The following is a 7,903-nucleotide window of genomic DNA, read 5'->3' as shown; positions in this document are numbered from 1 at the left end:
GCAACATCATTTATGGCTGACCATCCTTCTAAAAAAGATAAACAAGAAAAAGAGACATAAACAGTAGGAATTACCTAACTCTTCATCCCTAAAAAAAGGAAGAAAAAAAGCAAAAAAGAAAAAGGAGAGGATTGGGACTTACCTCATTAAAGAAGTTGATAATACAACTGTTTGCTTTCCTACTCTTTGGAATTAAGTACCATTGAACCAAATGATCTATGGCAGATTGCGAAATTGAAGGCGTCGGTTCAATATGGCCTGCAAGACAAGATTACAAGTATGTAGTGTAAAGGCACAAAACATATATCTTGGGTTGTTAATTCATGAGAGAGGATAGATTGAGAAGGATGTTGCTCATAGAATTATAGTTGCGTGGATGAAGAGCATTTGGAGCACATTTGGAGCACTTATTAATGAATTGAAATTAACTCATTGGCATTCATATCAAATTTAAGTTAGCATAATCAAATGAAATGACCACAAGGAATACTACCTAGTTTCTAACACAAATTATAAAATCAATAAACAACGTCAAAGGAATATTCGTTCATATAAACAAAAACATCATATAAATAGCCAGGAAATTGTAAACTTAAAAATAAAATATAAAAGATCACATCCACACATATATCAACAAAGAAATCAAATAAAAAACCATATATCAATAGTTTCAAACCCAAGAAACTCATGAAACAATCTAAGGCATGAAAATATCGTGCTTACAAACAATTCGTTCTCTATCGTGCTCTCCCACCTCTTCTAGAAGCCTCACTTTCAATTGTTGAGGCATGTCCTGCAGCATCAAGTTTCAATGTAGGTCATCCAACCATACAACTATGTGGGTCGACTCATGGGTAGAGAAAAAAAAATGGGACTCAAATGCAATCCACACAAAACATTCCTTGTTGAGACATTTCATCAAACAGTTAGCATGCATGACATACAGGAGATTATATACAATGGATTTTTCAGTTTTTACAAGTGAGGCCATTGGCAATTTTTTAAAGGAGATATTGGAGGAAAACAAACTTTGAATGCCAGGATACGGGGAGAAGGAAACCACTGTTCAATGAACTCCTGTGCCAATGTTTTGTAAGCAGCTGAAGTGGCTGCACTTCTTCCTTCCTGAGCGGCTAGTTCAACACCAAAAAGAAAAAAAAGAAAAAAAAAAGAAAAAAAAATACAACTGTTAGGCAAAAAGTTCTACAACTATAGAGGCAAATGTATTAGGAAATAAATACCAAATGTATAGAGGCAAATGATATTTGGACCTTCTTTATTCTTCTTCTTCTCCTTCTTTTGTATATGAATTAGTATCCTTATAAACAGTGAAAATCACAAAGGAAAAAAGGAAAAGAGGGAACAGAAAAATGAGAAATCTTGATATGGAAGTAAGATATTCAAACAATCAATGCTACTAGATGAGAAATTGCAAAATCTGTTACCAATTAGAAGGCACCTAACGACTCTGTAAGCCGGAAGAAGCTTGAAAAATCAGTAATCTTTTATGAGATTGAAAACAAACCAAGAGGAGTTATATGATCCTTTAACTAATGACATGTAGAGTGAGCTCATGTTCTGATTTAAAAGCCATGAATACATCATAATTAAGCTCATTTGCATAAAAGTGGAACTGATCTACTAATTTATCTTTATTTCAAAATTAGCAAAAGATCATACATCTATAACAGATTTCATCACACAATATTTGAGGATATTTGATGTGGATAAAAAGGGAGAATTCAAAGATAAATTCGTAATTAATCTCATTTGCATAAAAGTGGAGAATTCAAAGATCAGAAACATGAAAACTCAGTTTCAACAGAAATTTCAAAGTAAAGTCATCTCAACATCAAAGATCTAATGAAAACATGCCGTTAAGTGAAAGAGGAAAAAAAAAAAAACTACTCATCAGACTATTAGAACCCACTCTTCCCCACCCAAAAAAAAAAAAAAAGGCCTACCAAATCAGAATACACCAATTCAATAAACACTGGAAAATTAAACCAAAATCAAAATCCCCCCTATATAAGATATTTTAAAATAATAATAATATCATGAAAATGACTAACAACCCACTGTGTGATCTACCAAAATCAGAAAAATGACATGATTTAAGAGATGGAAAAAGAACCCAATTCACCAAACATTACAAAATAAAGCAAAATCAAAATCCTAAAAAGGTATAAATCAAAAGAACTAGAAAATTCGAAATGAAACATTTGAAAGCCTAAAAAGGTTCTGTCATAAACAAAAATCTCCAGAAATCGACAATATGACAAGAATCACCAAAAAAAAAAAAACTCATAACCAACACGGATCCTTGAATTGAAGAAACATAACCATCAAGATAGAAATCAACTATCATCAATGCAAGTACACTTCCTTAAATTGCTAAATTGGACTGCGACCAGTTTTTGTTCATGTTGTTGATAATCAACCAACAAGTTGAAAAGTGGAGCACAATTACCTCATTAACAATGAACTTTAGCATGTTTGAGAATTTTCCAATAGCAGGAACACTTTCTGGCTTTCCAAAAGACATAAAAATTTGTCAAGGCGAATCATAAGGCTACTGGAAAAGAATTTTGAACATAACCTAGCCCATACCCACCCTTAAATGATTATCCAGTCAATTTACTTCCGTTCAACATAAATATAGCAATAAGGTTGCTGGAAAAGAATTTTGAACACAATTCAAAAGCATTGAAGAAGCATCGATGGTGTGAGTGCATGAGTGTGTGTGAGGTGTGAGTGAGTGTGTTAAAAAGAAAAGAAAAAAGAAAACTATGCTTTCTTTTCCTCAAGTGTCTTGGAAATGAAGTTTTCTGAGAAAGACTATTTCTTTCCCATACTTTTCACAAATTAAAACAGGCCCTTAAGTGAAACCTAAAAATCTCATGAGAAATTTGTAAATTTAAGAAGTTTTGGAGAATGAGATTTGTCAGTAGCTAGTATGCTTACAACTACATACCTTTCCGGTATAAATACGAGGTTCTGCTAAACAAACCACTGCAAAACATAAAGCAAATGCGTCAATTACCAAGAACCGTTGAAGCAAGTGGGACCCATTTCAAATGCAATCATGGCCATGTAAATTATAAAGGTTCTGTTAGAGGTGGCCATGGTGAATATGGTGGTGGTTGTATACAAATCTAAATAGAGAAAAATCTAGTAGCAGACCCTCCCCACACATAAGAATGGATCAATGCAAATGGAGGAATTGATTTATTTTTAGCAACGAGATAAGCAGAACAAAGAGCATTTTTAGGGCCCGTTTGGCCCGGTGGATTGAAAGGGATTGAATGGTATTAGGATGGATGGCCTGGATTTCTAGGTATTGATGGTGTTGTCAGTGGGTTGTCTTCAAATACATGGGATTGCTATATCCCTGGATTGATATATCCAGTTTGTTTGGCACGCCCGGCCAATACCGGGATTAAACCTTCCCATCCCTTCCAATCCCTCAAGCCAAACACATCTCAGGAATTAGGATCAGATCACCGACTCTGTTTGGCATGCCCAGCCAATCCCAGGATTTAGCTTCCAATCCCTTCCAATGACATCCAATCCCTTTCAATCCGACCGGCCAAACGGGCCCTTAGATTTCAGAAACAGAGAGAGGGGAATGCAGATTGAAGGATTGAAAGATTTGAGAAAGTGATAAAAAGGGAGAAAGAAAGAAACTAACCGTACGTGCTCTGTCTTCTTCTCCTTCTCCTTCTTCTTCTCCTTCTTGCAGCGAAATGGGTTTTTGAAAACAGAGAGGGGAATGCGGCCTTGAGACAGGGAGAGAGGGTGAGGGAGATCGGGAGATCGAGGGAGGGCAAGGGAAAGAGAGAGACTGAGTGCGAGAGAGAGAGAGAGAGAGATGGAGAGATGGGTTTGTCAGTGAGCGGGAGAAAATGGCGGACAAGGTTTTTTATTTTTGGAGGGGTTTGGGGTATTGGAGGGGCGCGTGACGGACGGCTCCCTGGACATTTTATGGTTTTAGGACCGTGGGGCCCACTGTGATGTATTTCATATATCCACTCCGTCCATTAATTTTAAATTATTATTTTAAGTGTTGATAAAAAATGAGTTAGATCGAATCTGTAAGGAGACCACACAATATATTAACAGTAGAAATTTAATTTATATTATTTCTTATGGTGTGGTCCACTTAGACATTTAATCTACATAATTTTTGGGCTCATACACTAAAATTATATATTAGAATTTTTGGACGGCTTAGATCAAACACATATATTCCAATGGACCTCATGGATTCCCTTAAGCACCATCTATATTTAATATGTTTTAAGTGGGGAGGTATGCTTTAGCTACAGAGCACTTAAGCTATAGCTACGGATTAAATCCGTAGCTAAAAGCTTTCAACCTCCATAGCCATTGCTTGATTTTTTAGTAGTGATATCCTTTAAAGAATGCAAGGAAAAGATCATCTTCATAAGGAGCTTAGAATGCTCATAAGAGTAATTTATTGCATATCAGATGACTTGAATCCCTTTCGGTGTGAGTCTAGAAATATTGAAAAGTATTGGCGCACACTAGGGCTTTTAAGTCACTAAAAAACCATCAATTTGCCTAATGTATGTATGCCATTTATAAAGGAAACAAGTTCTAACAGTAAAAAAAAGGGTAGAAAATGACACTTTCAATATTCAATTGAGCAATTCTTCATTAGGATCAAAGTCCTTTGATGTGATCGATAAATTCTAGCTTTTCAGATAGATGTTGAAGGATGTTTTTGGCCACATTTAATCGATTAAGCCTTTATCTTTGATTAATCAAAGGTTCACTCGAGACCCATCGACCGCCTATCGATGGAATCAAAGATCCCTCGAAAAGTGCTATTTTGGGCTGATAATTTTACAATAAATTTTCACATCTTTTAGTCTATAATATTCAAATTTAGCTCCTAAGTCTATGTGATGATCAACCAAGTATTTACCTATTTGAGAATGGATCATGTAGAGGCTAGATTGTTTTGGGTTTAAGATTAGGGTTACCATGACACCTAAATTTACCTATTCTTCACTCATTGATGCTTCATGTCCTTTTGTGTCTTTGAATTTTAGCTTCCATAGACTCAACCGATTTACTGACACATGGACCCACGTGATTGACAAATAGGTGCATAAATAAGTGCACTAACAATATTAGGACAGATAATGAAAGAAATTAACTTCAAATAAATTCCTTAAGGGCCTGTTTCGTTACCCATAAATGCATGAAACTGGTGGTAAAGAAGTAATTATGACTTTCTTTGGTATTTACTATGAGTAAAGACATTGACATGTAGTGTCCTAGAAATGAGATTGGACCACCTCACTTGAACTCTGTGGAGCCTACCATGATGTGCGCGCTTTATCCATGCCTTCCATTCATTTTGTCAAACCATTTTAAGGCATGAGCAAAAAAATGAGATAGATCCAAAACTTCTGTAGCTCTCAAGAAGTTTTCAATTGTACACGTTCGTTCTCTACTATTTTCAATGGTGTGGTTCGCTTGAGTATTGAATATGTCTTATCTTTGGATCTATGAACTAAAATTATTTGAAAAAAAAATGTATGCATGGCATAGATATAACATATACATCATGGTGGGGCCCACCTATTAAAGATTAAGTTCTGTTAGATTTTCGAAGTGAAATTTAGACTTTAAAGCAAATAACGGAAACTTTCCATAATTAAGAATTTACTACCATTTTGCATAAATCTACAACTAACCAAACAAGCCCTAAGTTTTGTAAGGATGAAGAAATTAAGTGACAATTTATAATTGTCTATACTTCTCAATAAAATGGTGTAGTCGAAAGAATAAGCCGTACATTGATAGAGCGTGTTAGAAGCATGTTGGCTAATGTAATTATTGACGAAGAAATGTGGGTAGAAACTGTATCGATGACTTGCTACCTTATTAATCACCATCAATGGCTTGAAAACACCTCAAGAGGTATGGTTCAAAACTCATTGTTATTCATAATTAAACATATTTGTTTGTAATGCATTTACTTTAATTCTTAGTTGTCAAAGAAAAAAATTAGAACCTAAATTCAAGAAATGCATTTTTTTTGTTGGTTGTGCAAAAGGGTAAAAACTTATTGTTTGTGGGATCTGATAGCTAAGAAAATTATCATTAGTCAAGATGTTTATTTTGATAAATCTCATGTGCTTAAAAGAGGGTCAAGACATCAAAATGGGAAAATTAGGCTCAAATTGCCACCAAACATATCCATAGGTTTACAAAAAAGACATCTCTATCTCATAAGTCTTTGAAGCTAAACTGCCTCCTTACAAGCTTCCGTTGTCACCTTGTAGTCCGTATCTGTACTCGATAATGCTATTGTTCGTTGAAGCTTTGACATCTAACTTACAGGACTGTTTGTAAAATGAAATATGTATCCCATAGTCGATTTTCTCTTATTAAGATCACCAATAAAATTTGCATTAATAAAACCATGTATCACCTCTTCACCCATTTGTAATATGTAAGCATATAATTACTTGTACTTCTCAAGTATTGAAGTACCCATTTTGCCACCTCCCAATGTGGTTTTTCGAATTTTCATAAAACAACTAAGCACCCTAGCTGCATAAATGTTCAGCCTAGTATAGACCATTGCAAACATCAAACTTCCAACTACACAACTTGCATATGGAACCTAAGTCACATATTCTTTTTCTCCTTTCAAAGTTGGATTTTGTTTAGAAGATAACATGAAATGGGCGTCCAATGAAGTCTTTACCAACTTTGCCGTGCTCATGACAAACTTGTGAAGTACATTTTCAATGAACTTCTTTTGAGAAAGTGAAATGGTTCTACTTTGTCTATCCCATTATATCTCCATTTCAAGGATTTGACGTGCCACCCTTAAATTTTTTATTTCAAAATTTTCGCTTAATTAAGTTTTCAACTCATCAGTCATTCTCTTATCTTTGCATACTAAAAGCATGTCATCAACATATAAAACAAATTAGATAAGAAAAATTTTATAACCAAGAAATTTGAGATGCAAGCAATGGTCATAATTACTTCATTTATATTCAAAATTCAAACTTTTTATACAATTGCATTGATGCTTACTTGCTATTATATAATGATTTCAACTTGCATACAAGATTCTCCTTGCGCTTCATAAGTAACCCTTTCGATTGTCACATATAAACTTCTTCTTGAAGGTCTCCATGTAAAAATATCATTTTTACATCCATGTACTTAAGTTCTAAGTGTAACAATGATACAAGTGCAAGAACAAATCGAATAGACACAAGTTTAACAACCGTTACAAAAATTTGCATAAAATATACCTTACTCAAGTTTCAAGTGCAACTAGCTGTACCTTATATCTTTGAATTTTACAGCTTACGCACTTCTTGATTTTATAAACCAACTTACAACCAATCGCCATATGACCCTTTGGCAATTCCACCAAAACACATATATGATTTTTTCTAAGTGCAAACATATCTTCTTTGATGTTCTTCATCTAATTTTATAAATCTTCACTTGCATAGCTTCGTCAAAAGAGCTTAGTTATTTTATTTTATTTTTATCTTCAATGGCTAAAACTTTTAATATCGTAAGATCCATATAATCCTTGAGATATGTCGATTAATGAATTTCATGACATAAACGGTACATCATACGATGTGCCTGTCTTCACCATCTTCTTCATTTTCTTCAATTCCTTTAGTTTCATCTCGATCATTTTTTTTAATCCATGGGATTCACAATGTTCAAAACTGAACATTCCTATGCATCTTCAAAATGTTGAACATCATTTCATGACATAAACGGTACATCACAATTTTTTTTTTTTTTTTTTTATATCCAAATGCATTCGTTGAAGGTAGATTAAGTTGAATCAAACCAAGCTTAATCAAGTCGAGCTTCGAGCCGA

The 7,903-nt window shown here is 34.2% G+C and overlaps 1 long non-coding RNA gene across 1 annotated transcript; it reads right to left on the bottom strand.

Annotated features, from left to right (window-relative positions):
• Nucleotides 1-728: 728 nt before the first annotated feature.
• On the bottom strand, nucleotides 729-1,692 carry LOC131220458 (uncharacterized). The gene is made up of 3 exons (XR_009158825.1): nucleotides 1,272-1,692; nucleotides 1,030-1,133; nucleotides 729-793 (listed from the first exon to the last, which is right to left on the bottom strand). It is a non-coding gene; the product is annotated as an uncharacterized LOC131220458 (long non-coding RNA).
• Between the last annotated feature and the right edge of the window lie 6,211 nt (nucleotides 1,693-7,903).

The sequence above is a fragment of the Magnolia sinica genome, chromosome 1, assembly GCF_029962835.1.
Source record: "Magnolia sinica isolate HGM2019 chromosome 1, MsV1, whole genome shotgun sequence".
Lineage (NCBI taxonomy): Eukaryota > Viridiplantae > Streptophyta > Magnoliopsida > Magnoliales > Magnoliaceae > Magnolia > Magnolia sinica.
This window is presented reverse-complemented; position numbering and strand designations above follow the sequence as displayed.